This window comes from Desmodus rotundus, chromosome 4 (genome assembly GCF_022682495.2).
Source record: "Desmodus rotundus isolate HL8 chromosome 4, HLdesRot8A.1, whole genome shotgun sequence".
NCBI classification, from domain to species: Eukaryota; Metazoa; Chordata; class Mammalia; order Chiroptera; family Phyllostomidae; genus Desmodus; species Desmodus rotundus.
The window spans coordinates 60,911,715-60,929,345 of record NC_071390.1 but is presented as its reverse complement, the minus strand read 5'-3'; positions in this window follow the sequence as shown (position 1 = coordinate 60,929,345).

Sequence of the window (17,631 nt, the reverse complement as noted above, 5' to 3'; positions counted from 1 at the left end):
TCAGTGTTGTGTAGTTTTCTTTTTTTTAATTTGTATTTATTTATTTATTTATTGTTGTTCAAGTACAGTTGTCTCCGTTTTCACCCCACCTCGACCTCCCACCCCACACATCCCTACCTCCCACCCTCCAACCTTCCACCTTTGGCTTTGTCCATGTGTCCTTTATACAGGTTCCTTGATGGACCTACCTCTATTTTGTCCCATTATTTCTCTCCCCTCTCCCCTCCGGTTACTATCAGTTTGTTCTTTAATTCAATGTTTCTGGTTATATTTTTCTTGTTCATTTGTTTTGTTGATTAGATTCCACCTATGGGTGATATCATATAGTATTTGTCTTTCACCTTTGGGCTTATATCATTAAGCATAATGCTCTGCAGTTCCATCCATGCTGTTGTGAAGCGTAGGAGCTACTTCTTTCTTTCTGCTGTATCATATTCCATTGTGTAAATTGAGTAGAGGTCTTTTGCCTCCTTGAATAGGCTTATTCCTAGGTACTTTATTTTTCTTTATGCTATAATAAATGGGATGTTTTCCCTAATTTCTGTTTCTTTCTTTTTTAAAAAAGGCTTTATTTACTTACTTTATTAGAGAGAGAGGAAAGAAGGAGGTAGAGAGGGAGATATCCATCAATGTGTGAGAGATACATGAGTTGTTGCTCTCGCACACCCCCAAGCAGGGACCTGGCCTGCAACACAGTCATGTGCCCTGAGTGGGAATCTAACCAGCAAGCCTACGGTTTGCAGGCCAGCACATAATCCACTGAGCCACATCAGCCATGGCTAATTTCTGTTTGTGGTATTTCACTCTTGGTGTACAAAAATGCCTTTGATTTCTGAATATTGACTTTGTATCCCCTAGTTGTGCCAAATTCATTTATTAGGTCAAGTAGTTTTTTGGTGGAGTCTATAGGATTTTCCATGTACACTCTCATGCCATCTGCAAACAGTGACAGTTTCATTTCCCCTTTTCCAATTTGGATACCTTTTATTTCTTTTTCTTGTCTGATTGCTGTGGCTAGGACTTCCAATACTATGTTGAAGAGGAGTGGTGAGAGAGGGCATCCTTGTCTTGTTCCTGATCTTAGTGGGAAAGCTCTAAGTTTTTGTCCATTGAGTATGATGTTGGCAGTACTTCTCTCATATATGGCCTTTATTATGTTGAGGAATGTTCCCTCTATTCCCACTTTGCTGAGTGTTTTTATCAGAAATGGGTGCTGTATCTTATCAAATGCTTTTTCCGCGTCTATTGATATGATCATGTGATTTCTGTCTTTGCTGTTGTTTATGTGATGTATTATGTTTATTGATGTGCGAATATTGTACCATCCTTGGATCCCTGGGATGAATCCCACTTGGTCATGGTATATGATCTTTATAATGTATTGCTGGATGTGGTTTGCCAATATTTTGTTGAGAATTTTAGCGTCTATGTTCATCAGGAATATTGGCCTGAAGTTTTCTTTCTTGATTGTGTCTTTATATGGTTTTGGAATTAGGATGATGCTGGCTTCATAAAGAGAGTTTGGGAGTCATCCATTAGTTTGGATTTTTCCAATAGTCTGTGAAGGATAGGGGTTAGCTCCTCCTTAAATGCTTTGTAGAATTCTCCTGTAATACCATCTCGTCCAGGGCTTTTGTGTATTTGGAGTTTTCTGATGACTGCTTCAATTTCATCTGCTGTTATTGGTCTGTTCAGGTTTTCTGCTTCTTCTTCATTCAGTTTTGGAAGGTTATATTTTTCTAGAAATGTGTCCATTTCACCTGGGTTTTCAACTTTCTTGGCATACAGTTCTTTGTAGTAATTTCTTATAATCCTTTCTATTTCTGTGGTATCACTTGTAATCTCTCCTCTTTCATTTCTAATTGTGTTTATTTGGATCCTCTCTTTTTTTTTTTTTTTTGATGAGCCTGCTTAAAGGCTTGTCTATTTTGTTTATCTTTCCAAAGAAACAGCTCCTGGATTCATTGATCCTTAGAATTGTGCTTTTAGTCTCTCTGTCATTTAACTCTGCTCTGAGCTCGGTTATTTCCTTCCTTCCTCTTGCTCTGGGCTGTCTTCGTTGTTGTTCCTTGAGTTCTTGTAGGCGTAGGGTTAGGTTGTTTGTTTGAAATGTTTCTACCTTTTTAAGGTAGGCTTGTATTGCTATGAACTTCTCTCTCAGGACTACCTTTGCGGTGTCCCATAGGTTTTGGGTTGTTGTGAGTTCATTTTCCTTTGTTTCCAGAAAGTTTTTGATTTCTTCCCTAATCTCCTTCTTGACCCATTCATTGTTTAATAGCAAGGTATTCATCTCCATGATTTTGAGTGTTTTGGGTTTTTTCCTTTGGGGTTGGTTTCTAGTTTCAGTCCCTTGTGGTCAGAGAAAATGCTTGATATGATTTCAATTTTCTTGAATTTGTTGAGGCTTGTTTGGTGTCCTATCATGTGTTCCATCTTTGAAAATGTTCCATGTACACTTGAAAGGAATTTGTATTTTGCTCCTTTGGGATGAAAGCTCTCTATATATCACTTAAGTCCATTTCATCTTGGGTATTGTTCAGTGACACAATATCCTTGTTGATATTTTGTTTGGAACATCTGTCCATTTTTGAAAATGTCATGTTAAAGTCCCCTACTATAATTGTGTTGCTGTCAATATCTTTCTTGAAATCCTCCAGGATTTTCTTTATGTATTTCGGTGCTCCTATGTTGGGTGCATATATATTTACAATGTTGATGTCTTCTTGGTGGATTCTTCCTTAGAGTATTATGAAGTGACCTTCTGGGTCTCTCTTTATGGCCCTTCTTTGGAAGTCTATTTTGTCTGATATGAGTATTGCTACCCCTACTTTTTTTTCCTGTCAGTTTGTTTGGAAAATTTGTTTCCAGCCCTTCACTTTCAGTCTGTGTAAGTCTTTTGACCTGAGATGGGTCTCTTGTAGGCAGCATATGTGTGGGTCATGTTTTCTTATCCATTCAGCTATTCTATGTCTTCTGATTGGAGCATTTAATCCATTTACATTTAAGGTTATTATTGATAGGTAGTTATTCATTGCCATTTTTTCCTACTTGTGTTCCTCTCTCTTTCTCTTTTCCTTCCTTTCCTTGAAGCAGTCCCTTTAGCATCTCTTGCAGAGCTGGTTTGGTGGAGGTGTATTCTTTTAGACTTCTTTTGTCTGGCAAGCTCTTTATTTAGCCTTCTATCTTGATTGAGAGCCTTGCTGGGTAAAGTAGCCTTGGTTTCAGGCCTCTGGTTCTCATTACTTGGAATATTTTTTGCTATTCTCTTCTGGCCTGGAGCGTTTCCATTGAGAAGGCAGTTGCTAACCTTATTGGGGCTCCCTTGTATTTTACTTCCTGTTTCTCCCTTGCTGCCTTTAAGATTCTCTCTTTGTCGTGGAATTTTGCCATTTTAATTATGATGTGTGTTACAGTGGGCCTCTTTGGGTTCCTCTTACTTGGGACTCTCTGTGTTTCCTGGATTTGTGTGTGTTTTTCTCTCATCAGATTAGGGAAATTTTCCATCATTACTTTTTCAAACAGGTTTTCTATCCCTTGCTCTTCTTATTTTCCTTCTGGTATTCCTATTATATGGATATTATTACGTTTCATATTGTCATGCATTTCCCTTATTGCCTCTTCATTCTTTCTGAGCCTCCTTTCCTTTTCTTGCTCTTTCTGGGTGTTTTTTTCTACTTTGTTCTCCAGCTCGCTGATCCAATCCTCTGCTTCATCAAGCCTGCTTTTGATTCCTTGTACTGTGCTCTTCAGTTCAGAAATTGTATTCTTCATTTCTCTTGTCCCTTGTTGATAGTTTCTATTTCCTTTTTCATGTTGGTATAGTTTGCAGTGAATTCATTGTAGTTTCCCTGTAGATTTTGGTAATTCTCTGTGAGCTCAGTGTGCCTCCTGATAACTATTGCTTTGAACTCAGTATCTGATAGTTGACTTGCCTCTATTTCATTTACCATTCTTTCTGAGGGTTCTTCCTTTCCTTTCACTTATGGATTGTTTCGTTGTTTTCCCATTGTTCGTCAGAGTCTTCTTATTAGCCTCTGCTTCTTATATTGATCTGTTCTGACTCCTTTGGTTTATAGTATGAACTTCTGTGGTAGAATGCCAGTGGGATCAGTGGTGCTGTCTCCTTAATGTCCTGAGCTCACTGGTCTTGGGCTGAGTTTTATGGGTCTAACAGGGTCTATCTCTGGTCTTTTCAGAGCTACAGGCTTTATTGTCTCACCTGTGGGAAAAGGAGAAAGAAAGGGAAAAAAAGAAAACGGAAGGAAAAAGGAATAGAAAAGGAAAGGAAGGAAGGAGGCGAGGAAGAAGGAATGAGAAAAGATTGCACGATGATAAGAAGAAGGAATTTTAACAAAAATTAAAATAAAAAGAATAAATAAAAGAAGGCAGGAAGAATGAATAAAAAAGTAAAGGAAGGAAGGAAGGAAGAAGGCATAAAAAAGAAAGAAGGACTGAAAGGAAGAAGGAATTTAATAAAAATGTCTTCTGCTGGCTTTAAACTGGTCAGGTGAGTTCTGCTTGTCTTCCTGTCTGTTAAACAGGAGGGGTGTAGGTGGAGGGATTGGTTTCACTTTTCTCCCTTCCTGAGCCACACTCTTTGCTGTTGTCTAGCCTCCAGTCCATTTTCTCAGTGTCCTTCTGCTCCCCCCTAGGCCTTTAGTTGTGCTGTCCTTGAGGTGCACCAATTAGGAGCAACTCACACTCCACCTTCTTGGTTTTTGCTGTCTTAGATGCTAGGGGCTCTCGGTGCTCCTTCAGGGTAGTTCAGCCCCCTACTGGGTCAAATCTTTCTGTGAACTGCAGTCTCCCCTAGCCCTGCAGCTCCCTTCTCTGGGTGTTCTGCCTTCCTCCTAGAGAGCGAGTAGGCCCTGCAGGGCTCTGTGCACAGGGACTAGGTGACAGTTGTTCAGACCCGGTGCTTCAGGTGTGGTTACCTGCAGGCAGCCAGGCCATTGATTGGGTTGCACACCGATCCCCGGCTTTGGGCCTGTGTGCTGGAGCAGCTGGGCTGCTGATCATGGTGCTTGCCCACCTGTGGTTTCAGGTGTGGGCTCCCATGCTGCTGATCTGAGTTCACGCTAACCAGGCCTCAGGTATGTGTTGGGACTGCTTATCCGGAATTCATAGTCCAGGGGCTGAGGGGGTAAGGACACAAGAGGCTATGGCTGCTGTGGAGAATTCTCTAAAGAGCCACTAATAGAGTTCCTCTATTTTCTCTTTTTCTTTTTGAGAAATTCCTCGTATTTAAGCCCCCCTGGTCCAAACAAGCACCTGGCCTCTCACACAGCCCAGCCTGACTCTCTCTCAAGAATCCTGCAGCAGAACCTGGGGCCTGGCCAGGGCTTCAGCCCACCTCATCCCCAGACTGGTCCCAGGGACCCTATTGTCCTTAAGCACTCTTCTTACCGTCTGATCTTTCAGTGTCCTCTATCTTTGGTCTCCAATCTTCATATATGCTGGAATAGCATTGGCTGTTCACTGTGTTCCTCAAATCAGCTAGGCGTTCCACTAGTGCCGAGGGGAAGTTGACTCCGCTCCCACCTATCTTGCAGCCATCTTAATCGAGAATCGAGTAAAATTCTTAATCACAACAATGACTAGGAGAATCTCAGAACATCTCTCCAACTATGAAATACCTGTTTTTTTTTCATATTGTGTATTTTAATTTCCTAAGTAATAACAAAAACCAAAATAGGAGTTATCTTTATTCTGTTATTTTTCTTATTATCAGGTCTGACTCAACTATTGATTACTCACAAATAAGCTATTGATATTTAACCTATGAAAGAGTTTTCCCACTTTATCATTGTATAGAATTAAAATGGTGTGCCTCATTAGTAAATAAGAGTGATATTCTGCATTATATTTTAATAATACAGTCTTAAAGAGAAATGCCATTATAAATCATAACAAGATGCTCAAATTTATTAGTAATCAGATAATGGAAATGTAAACATGATGAGATGTTATTTTAGTCTTAATAGTTTGACAAAAATTATAATACTTGCTACTGCCATATGTTGACAGGGATGTTGGGATATAAGAACCCTCACACATGTTTGGTGGTCATGAATTCTAGTACAGCCAATCAGAGGCGTAATCAAGTCACTTACTTAAAGTAAATGACAGGAGTTCACTGTACACCTGGTGTTCTGTTCCTGGATAGGTAGTTTTCTATATATCCTACAGAGAGGGGTCTATTAGTGAACATGGATAAGGATGGTCACTGTTCCTTTGTTGTTAGTGGCAGAAATTTAGAAGCCATCAGGGGTCCATGTGGAGAATGAGCATAATAGTATACCATTCCACAATCAACATAACACATGTACAGACACCAGTGTGGATATACCTAGAATATAAAGTGCTTACTGAAAAATGTAATAAGCAGAATGAGATCTATAGTTCAATGTCATCTATGTTCTTCTTTTGGCCTTAGATTCCTCATCCATAAAATTAAGATTATGTTGCCCTGGCTCAGTAGCTCTTGATTAGAACATTTTACCAATATGTCAAGGTTGTGGGTCCAATCCCTGTTCAGGGCACATACAAGAATCAACCAATGAATGCATGAACAAGTAGAACAGCAAATCTCTCTCTCTCTCCTTCTCTTTCTCTCTTTCAAGTCAATTAATAGTTTTTTTTAAAAAAAAGATTAAGATAATGTGAGTGCCTATATTACAGGGTTGTTGTGAGCATTAAGTGAGTCAGTGCATGAAAAGCACTTAGCTAAATGCCTGGGACATAGTAAATGTTCTGTAATACTAGTTATTACTCATTTTATTTTTATTATACAAATCAGTAACACATGCAAATAAAACACCATTAGACATTTGAAATAAATGTATACTTGTAAAAATGCATATCAAATCCTCAGAATTTTATTGCTTGTGAGGAATGGGAGTAGGGAATGGGGATAAAAATGTATAAAGGCATAGCTATTACAAGAGGAAGTAATGTTTCAGTAACGGAGCAATATGATTATACCTTCTGCACCTGAGTTTCAGAAAAAGATAAAAGATATCCAAAGAGATTCCTGGTTGGGCAAGGAAGTTGAAGTTATTTCAGCTGCGAGGGAAATAATGACTTAGTCAATAGGTGTTATCACTCAAAAAGGATGTCTGGAGGTAGTTAGTTCCAGAATCAGTTTGGTTCACAGTGATATTATTTTTCTGTCCCCAATCTTTATAGCCCTGGATTTTACACTCTGACTTTGCTGCCATGGTCATAACACATAGCAGCCAAGTCAGAGTGGCTATTTCTCAGACTCTATATAGTGGGGAAAGGAAATGACTTAGAACATCTCTCTTCCTCTTTTGACCAAGAGGAAATCTTTACCAGCATATCCACTACCAGCAACTATACAATCAACTCAGACCAAACCCATTACTCCCAATGGATCAGTGACTTATGGCACCACTGTGAGGAAAGGGAAATGTAGTATCCAATATTGATAGCCCCTCTGATGGGACTTTGGCTCTTCCTACAATGTAGAAGTGGTTGGGAATGGCTGCTAAGTAGGTCACCAAGAGTGTCTGCCACATGAGGATGAGAACATGGGGTATATACAAAAAATATGGGCTAAATTCATACTGAGTTTACTTCACCACTTACAGTCCCTAAGCACTATGGAAATGATTCAAACCTTCTGTGCCTCATTTTTTTCCATCTGCAGAAAATGAATAACAATATCCACCTCATAAGCATATGCTAACAAATTCAACTGTAATTATTTTTTATCAGTAATTATTAAAGTGATCAAGGGTTTTGTAGTCTTTTGGATGTTCATTAGAACCAGAGGATTGTTACTTGCTACAATGACTATTCTTATGTATTATTATTCTTAGTCAAGGGTGACCTTGCCCCTTAAGGGATTCTTGGCAATGTCATTTTGTTGTTGCAATTGTCAGGGGAATTGGGGAGTACTATGGGCATCTACTACCATTAAAAGGCCAGGGATGCTGCTAAACACTTTACAATACATAGGAAAGCCTCCACAACAGAGAACTATTCAGTCCATAATGTTAATACTCTGATGACAAAACAACAACAACAACAAAATATAACTCTCTGATATATGTAACCAAGACTCAGGTAGGTCAAAAATGAACATTTTTAACTACCTGTATCAGTCACCTTTTTCTTTTCTTTTTTTCTTTTTGGCTACGAAATGCAGATAATGATCCCTTTCTTATAGCTTTGTTGAGAAGATTAAAAATCCATGAACAATATTCCAGACAGAGTGAGCAAACAATTCACATCACTGTGGCTCAGTTTCTTCAACTATTAAATATAATAATAATGCCTCATTATAATGTCACTGGGAGGATTAAAAAAATTATGCTTAAAGTTCCCAGGACATAGTAGATAACGTCAAATATCAGATGCTTTCTTTTTCATTATTGTTCAAGAGACAGAACTTTGATCCTCTTCAGTGATTAAAGGGTGAACACTACTCAAGGAACTACTGAAGGAACACTACTCAAAAACTAAACAAATAAAACAATGTAACTTCATTTTAAATTATATTTTATTGATTATGCTATTACAGTTGTCTTGATTTTTCCCTCTTTGCCCACCTCCACCCAGTGTTCCTTACTGCCTCAGGCAATACCCCCACCATTGTTCAAGTCCGTGTGTCATGTGTATAAATTTTTTGGCTACTCCATTTCCTGTATACTGTAATTTACATACACATGGTTAATCTGTAACTACTTATATGTACTTCTTAATTCGCTCACTTCTTCATTCATTCTCCCCTTCCCCCTCCCATCTGATAACCTTTCAGTAACTAACTTCTTTTCTCTTACTTTTAAGAGTCTCTATCTTTAACCTTTGGCTTTTTAATAATGATGTGTCTTCGAGTGGGCCTCTTTGCATCCACCACAGAGAATTGGGATTCTCTGTGCTTCCTGGACTTGCATGTCTATTTCCTTCACAATTTAGGGAAATTTACTTTCACTATTTTTTCAGGTAGATTTCCAATTTCTTGCTCTTTCTCTTCTCCTTCTGGCACCCTTATGATGTGAATGTTAGACCTCTTGAAGTTGTTCCAGAGACTGCTTACACTATCCTCATTGTTTTTAGATTCTTTTTTCTTCTTGTTTTTCTGATTGGTTGTTTTCTTGGCTTCCTTATGTACCAAATCATTGGGTTTTCTGGCTTCATACACTCTACTGTTGTTTCCCTATAAATTGTTCTTTATTTCAATTAGTGTATCCTTTGTTTCTGACTGGGTCTTTTTTTATGCTGCTGAGGTACTCACTAAGTTTTTTGAGCATCCTTATAAACACTGTTTTGAACTCTGCATCTGATAGATTACTTATCCCCATTTCATTTAGTTCTTTTTTTTTCATTTTTTCCTTTTTTAATTGTTGTTCAAGTACAGTTGTCTCCATTTTCCCACCACCACATTTAGCTCTTTTTCTGGAGTTTTGATCTGTTCTTTCATTTGGGCCATGTTTCTTTGTCTCCTCATTTTGGCAGCCTCCCTGTGTTTGTTTTTGTTTATTAGATAGAGCTGCTATGATTTCCTGTCTTGGTAGTGTGACCTAATTTAGTAGGTATCCTGTAGGGTCCAGTGGCACAGTCTCCCCTATCACCAAGCTGGGTACTTGAGGTGTGCCCTTCCTGTGTACACCCTCCTCTTGTAGTTGAAACTTGGTTGCTGTTAGAAGGTCAATGGGAGGTATTTACCCAGGCCAATCAGCTGCAAGAACTGGCTGTGACCACTGACCACCAACCTCCACCCTCCGTGGAGGATCAGCTGTGCAGGGAAAGGGTGGTGGTGCTCCAACATGGTCTGTAGCTATAAACTGGGTGTGCTGGCCCTGGGGTTTCCCAAGTGGTGTAGGCCAAGGTCAGTCCCCACCTTTGTTTCGCCAGGGGCACCCTGCTTGAGATGTAAAGCCATCTGAGATGGCTGCTACTTGTGCTGGCTTGGAGATTCCCAGGAAAGTCACTCTGTGAATCTAATCTGGTTGCCATTAAGGCTCACTGAACCCAGCTGTTACTTGTTTAGGAGCCAAGGCCAGCCATTCTTATGGAAAAGCAGCTTGATTGGACTTATAAGTTGGGTGGGACAGAGCTTCTGGGGATCTCCAAGGTAGGTCACACAGTGTTAGCTAGGTTAATGGAGTCTCAGATATGGCACTAGCTTACTGGATCTGTAGGGGGAGGGTTTAGCAAAGAGACAATGGCCTCTGATCTTCTTGATGCTAGACACTTCAGTTTCTCCCTGTATACCACTGGTGCCTCTCACGTTGCTATCCTGGTACTAGAGTTCACAGGGAGTGAGTCTGAGTAGTTGAGTCTGTGTGTGGGTTCTTTGAAGAACTGCTTGGGGCTCCAAAATGTTCTTCCACCAATTCAAACCCTGCTCATTTTTGCAGCCACCAGTTTTGGAGATTAATCTTCCTGGTAGTGGAATCCTGGGCTGGGGTCCTGGTGTGGCTCTGGGGCTCCTAGCTCCAAAGATATCCTTCCCAAGTTTTTATCCATATAGGTATTGGACCAGCCTGTTCTATGTCTGTACCCCTCCTATCAGTCTGGATGGATGTGGTTTCTTAAATTCCATAGTTGTCAGACTTCCATTTGACTCAATTTCGTAGTTGTCACACTCATTCCGCTCGATTTCTGATGTTCCTGAGTGACAGTTGTTCTATATTTAAGCTGTCATTTTGATGTGGTTGTGTGAAGAGGTGAACCATGTCTGTCTACACTGCCATCTTGACTAGAAGTCCAAAATAATGTGACTTAAAGCAAAGATTGGATACCTAGAGTTGAGAAGGTCTTTCACCACTCAAGTGCCATGAGATATCTCTCAGGAATTGTGTTAGATAAATACGGCTGTAGAAACAAATTGTACATTAGTTCCAGAGTCAGAAGCATGAATTAGGCAAAGAAAAAATACTATTACTTATTCTGTTTTCTATTTGATTTTTACAAGGCCATTACTTCTTTAATGGCATAACAACAGCGTATAACACAGAAGTTCCACATGCTTACTGGTCAGCTCACTGTAAACTCTATTGTGAATATTTGCTATAAAACTCCCTATTATTCATGTAATGAGTCTTAGTAATAAAACAGCAGCCAGTGATTCATTTTTCTGTGTTATTTCATGCAATACACTTTTGAGGTCTAAAATGCAAAAGGCATCTCCTTTCAAAGGGAAATGTCATCGAGAAGGAAGGCACTATCAGTGTGCAGGTTGAAACCAAATAAGCCCTGATGCTAATAAAAGCTCTGAAGCTTGGCCTTGAAGACACCCTCACACCTTGCACAATTTCCAACTCAGACAATAAGAAATGGCCCACATAAAATTTGCTTAAATCCCATTACTACTTAAAGATTATAAAATTGTCAGCCAATAAAATAGAAGAGAACCTGTGCAACGTCATGTAGGAAATGAAGATAAAAATTGGGTTAAAAATGTGGCAATTAGCATTGAGAGGGGGACGGGAGCCTGAAGACAAAGCACCAGACACCAACAGTAAAATGAAAGACAAGAGCTCGTTGTGGTCATTTTAATTGCCAAGGAATCAAGTCAGTACGGTTAATAAAACCAACCTAGACTTTTAGTGTTTCATTTTTGCTGTTTCACTATGTTCTATTTGCTTTTTATCTTTTGTAATGATTATGAAGACAGAGATCCAATAAAAGGGAAAACATGCAAAACACAATGAGGTACCTGGCTTATATTGTATTAGCTGACAAATGTGATAATAACTTTCTTCTTTCCTTCCTTTCTATTTATTTCTAGTGTTAGAAAATTTACAGATTCCACCACCATTATCTCCCTTAAATACTTAGATATCTTTTTCATTTAGGGATTCTACTTTATATTGAGCTAAAACACAAATGTGGGGTTTTTTTGTTCGTTTTATTTTATTTCTTGGTCCTCTTTTTAATGCTTGAGTTCACAGGACATACCTTGAGGAGTTTAAAGGAAAAAAAAATCTTATTCCTTTCACATTGTTCTATCTCTTACTTAGCTAAATCTTCTGCTCCTTACAATATGTGAAGTTTCCTCACTGTTCCGACCATACTGTCCTCAAATTTTTCCAGATGGTTGAAAATTTCTTAAGAGAGTCATACACTGAAGTAAAAGAAGGATTTTGAGGGTAGCCTTAGAGCAGAGCTTCTTAATTTTAATGCTTATTCCAATCACTGGAGGTCTTGTTGAGATATAGTTTCTGATTTGTTAGGTAGGGTGAGGTACTAGATTCTTCATATCTAGCAAGCTTCCCTGAGATACTAAAGCTTCTAGTTAGCCAACAACTATTTGAGTAGCAGTGGTCTAAAAATACAGAGCAGTATATATTACTTTCTCATTCTGTATACTATTTATCTGTCAATTCAATGTATGACAGAAATTTATTTATACATGTGAAAGAGTCTTATCACTTTCCTAGACTTTATGAAGACAGTAGGTTTTCATTTCTTAATTCATTTTGTATTAGCCCTGTTCTCTGTTCTCAGGAACATAAACCTTACTGCTCAAGTATATAGATCTCACTATCATTCATTACTCAGGACAATCTGTGAACTCATTTTTATAAGTAGCTGGTAGCTATCTATATAACTGCTCCCTTTGCTATTCTTGTCAATTAGTCTTTAAATGTTAAAGCAAAATTCACTATCTTCCTGCACTCTTGTGTCATTTCCAAGGAGTGGTAACACCTTATAGCTAGGAGACCAAGGTATGAACTTTGGAATTACTTACCATAATATTACACTCTATATCATCTCCTTAGTCAATGAATTTATATTGCCAAGGTTTGATGATGATACATCCTAAATAACTTGTAGTATTACACACTGCAGATCTTAGGTTAAAGATTGTTTTCTCCTAGATTCCCTTTCTCCCCTATCATCCACATCCACAACCACATCTATACCTTCAAAGTTAGCTTCTTCTTAATTCCTTCAGGGCTACCTATGCTTCTCCTCTTTTAATATTATCATAAAAGCTTTATGTGTTTTCATTTTCCACTATCACACCCAAACCTTGTAGAGAATCCAGAATGGAGTATAGGTCTAACAAGAAACTGTTGGTTGTTTAATAGATTGAAAAAAACCTGTGCTTGACTTCACCCTGTGTATCTGGATGAATTGTTTTGACATTCATTTGAAATGAAGCTCAACTTTAGTTGTTTATCACAGCTTTATTTTGCAATTATAAATGCTTTTTGCATAAGTGGAGATGATTAAAAGTGACTTTTTATTAATATGTGAAATCTTTTTAAATGATTTAATCTGAATAATGTTAGTGGATAGCATTATTACATAAAATTGTGGATAGCATTCATACATAAAATCTTTCACTTGCTCTTAATTACAAAAATAAAACAATAATTACAGACCAGCATATTCCAGATTTTAAAAGCTTGTACTGAAGCCCAGTTCTTATTGATGAATGGAGGATGACCTACACACACACACACACAAATGTGCTGGATGCTGACACCAGCTATTTATAAAGACTGTGAGCCAGAAGTAAAGTGATAAACTATGCTGGTCTGCCACGAATTAGGGGCTTCATAGAATGTGGGATTTTCAGTGATAAAACCAGGATAGTATTGGGCAACCTGGGATGGTTGGTCACAATACCCAGTGTTGGCTGGATCTGGGATCTAGCCCATAACACCTACCTAACTCCAAAGTCCATAAAAGCCAGGCCTGTTAAAGGAGGTCATAATAGCTGTTGTGGTTGCTTTCTACAGACAAAGGGAAAATTTTTTGGTAGATTTTTCTGACCAATCTGGACTTTCCAACAGATTGATTCCTTATCTTTTATTGGGCTCATTGCCAGCAAAAGCCAGTCATAATAGACAGACCTCTGTTTTTTTTTAAAGCTAAAGGGTTTTTTTTCTAATATGTGTAAAAATGCACATTCTACCTTTTTCTGTATATCAAACATGACAACCATCTGATGGTAATAATTTAACCATCTGCAACTGCAATCATTTAGTAAACTGTTTGCAAGAAATAAACCATAAAATGAAATGCAAATTGGATGAATTCAGAGGCACATATGAGGTATGTCCAGAAGGTAGCCAGTCATATAATATGAAAAATAGAGACATTTATTGATGAAGATACAAGAAACATTGTACATAGGACAATGATGCCTCAAAGTAGGAACCTTGGGACTTCACATAGTTCTCCCAATCACCGTTAGCTGCCCTGTCATATTTTCCTGAATCCATTTGATGGTCTGATATCTCTTCCATTTTAAAGGTGGTGTTAGTTTGGAGAAAAGCCAGAAGTCTCAGGGTGCCAAATCTGGGCTGTAGGGGGACTGAGTCACCTGGGTTATTTGATGTTTCACCAAAAATATCTGCACAAGACATGATGCATAAGTGGGAACGTAGTTGTGGTGAAGCTGCCCATCACTGGTTGCCCATAGCTGTGGCCTTCTGAATAATCCAAACAGTTTCCATAAGGGGATGTTCAAGCTTAATACAAAATTTGATGGAGATTCGTTGCTCTACTTGCTCAGTAATTTTGAATGTGATGGCCACACAGTACACACGCTCACTCAATGGCATCTACCACTCCCACTGACTAGTGCAGTGAAGTCATCATTATTCATACATGTGCTTTCCAGTCCACTCTCCTTGGCTGCCAGGTTACACTGATGTTGCACAAACCATTATTCTTGTATTAACAATGGCTGGTTTTTTTTCCGGACAGACCTCATATTTCTCTAATTCATATTGCTTCTTTAGGGAATTATAGGTTCCTTTTGGCAACATTCATTTTACTGAAATCTTCCCTGGAAATACCATTTAAAGAGAGGAGTATTAAACTTTTAGAAGGAAATAACATGATTTCCTCAGAAATGTCTCCACTTTAAGTCTGTAGTTTCAAAGCAGGGCTCTTTTAAGAGTAGAAGTTTAGGTACCTCATCTGGTTTTCAAAGGCTTCTTGAGGTGATCTGAAAATAATCATCCCAATGTCTTTTCAAAGTTTCCCTGTAAACTTTTTCACTTCCACCTGGTAGGTCAACAGCTTTTGTTCAGACACTGCTAGCACTGTGTCTTGCATATAGTAGGAACTCAATAAATGTAAGCAGATGGATGAATAAATGATGGAAAAAATAAAATCTGGCAGATTATTTGGAGCCTCTATCTCACACCTTGCCATGTTATCATAGCCAAGCTGGCAGGTTATCTCTGCTTCTCCCCTTTCCATGAGCAAGTCTGTTGCTCCTCCTCTTTTTTCCCTAACTTAAAGATATCCACAATTAGGCCTCCCCTTGCCCAAAGGATTATATACAAAAACTTACCTCTCTCTGCTTTTCTTTAGCCTGTTCCACTCCCTAAACCAAATTTCTGTTTAAATATCTAAGTGCCACCAAAAAAAAGAAGTAAAAGAATTTGATTAAGTTATCAAAGCTTATACCAATAATAATAAAATACCTGGAAGTATATTAATATTTGAAAAGGCCATTGTTAAACCAAATACATGTCTACATAGTAAATTTTTAAGTACTGAGAATTGATAGTTTTCGAACAGTTTGATGAATTGGAGGAATGAGTGTGTGTGTGTGTGTGTGTCTGTGTTCCCTAAGGAGACAGCTATTTCTCTTTTTGCCATTAGTTAGCAAAGTCTAAAATATAAATAAGAATAAGGATTAAGGGGTGGTGAGAGAGCATGAACAAACAATGGCTGATGACGGAGAAAAATCTTAATTGAACCTTCAATTAACTGGATTGTTGTAAGAAATAAGATTTGCTATACATTGTATTTTATGAAAAATGGAGAAATTAAGGGGGACAAAATAATCACAGGAAGATTTTATTTCTTGAGAGCACTCTACTGAGGTCATAATAAATCCACTTAATTGGCTAAATTTTCTATTTCTGAGATTCTGAAAATTGGAATAGATGTCCTAAATGATGACCCTGAGTCCCAAAATGTGTTGTAATGATGAGACAATGAGATAATGTGGGTGAAAGTATTTTGTGAATTACAGTACACTGTGGAAATGTAAGGAAGACCTTTTAAAGCACACATATCTCTAAAAATTAGTATTTCTGTATAAAATTGTGACTCACTCTTTGTGGAATTACTTAATGTAGCTAGATGGCCATGTTTTAAAAATACTATAGAAACAGTTTCTTAAAGGGTCAGAGGTCTTCCTAAATCCCTTCAATTATTTCTTCCACCTCTGATCTTTTATAATATATTGTAATAACATGAGTGAGAGAAATACTAGTATTTCCCCAATTGTACTTTTGAACATGAGACAAATCTAATTTATTTCTGTTAGTACCCAACCTACCTTCTGCCAAGTGATTCAGTTTTGAAAGTAGCTGGTAATGTGACCTAATATAGTGAATCTCCATCAAATCATCATGTATAAATCAGTTTCACTTCAATGCTTCTCCATACCTGATTCTCCCTTCTCAGAAGTCACTGATCTGCCTTGGCCATCAAGTGTCAACAATTGCTAATCATAACAGTGAGAAGTAGGTCTGGAAGGTTATCTTTCAAGATTGGTTCTCTGTAGGGAGTAGTTTACTGAGAGCTGGTATCACTCACTATGCTAGTCCACAGGGGAGGTACTCATGGCACCAGAGATCCTGGGTGTTGGTGGAAGTGAATGGATAATAGTGGTCTCTGTATGGCTCTCTCCACTTTGGGGGTCCTCTGAGACATTGAGATAGAGCTTTTTTATGGCTCAAGGAAGGAAGCCTACCATAAAATTCCTCTAAAGGACCCCACCTTATCTAGTACCAAAAAGTATATTCAGAAGGGTTACTCCAACTGGTGTGGTAGAACTACTGACAATCAGAACAGATGCTGGACAGAGCAATAGAGTACGTGCCAATATTAGCTTTCCATTTCATGACTCATGAGAAGTCCTCTCAGAATGGTGCTCAGAGAGGGGCTAGTGGCTATGTTTCTATCAGTCAAAAGGATTTCCATTTCAACAACCAGTTCAGGCATACTGGAGCACACCAGCTAGGTATTAGTCCTGCCAATACCATGGTGGTGTCTGACAAGAATGTAGATCTTCATTCTTGGGTGCCAAACACAAATAAAACCTGTAAGAACCCCTGCTTTCCCCTTCCATTGAATTGTGGAGCACAGGGGCAGTGGTCTGGGGACTCATACTAGGAGGTGTACACATCTCTTAGTAAACTTTGCCCAGTCAGGGGTATCATATCTCAGGGAAAATAATAGAAGTCTGTGGCTCAGCTAGCCCCTGGTTCTTCTCAGAGATGCTCATCTGGCAAGACTCCTGCAGTTCGCAGAACCATCAGCTGTGTCGCTGCAATGTCCAGGTCTTGATCAAACCCATGTGGCACCTTCTCATGGTCCACCATTAAGAGTCTTTTCACCCCTTTCCTTCCCTCAATATCTCTCCTGCATTCTTCCAAACTGCTAAGAGAAAGCTCTGCATCACTGCTAACATCTTGCTTTCCAGTTTCTTAATCTGCATGGTTAAGGGAGCCCCCAAACTGCAGGGTTAGCCCCCAAAACCACGTGGTTCCACACCTTGTCAAAACTGCATACCTCCCCCCACCCCCCACATGGCTGCCATGCCTAGATTTAAACCCTGGCGCAAATCTTCCTCTGCATCCCTATTTCTGACTCCTCACACAATTAGCTACACCT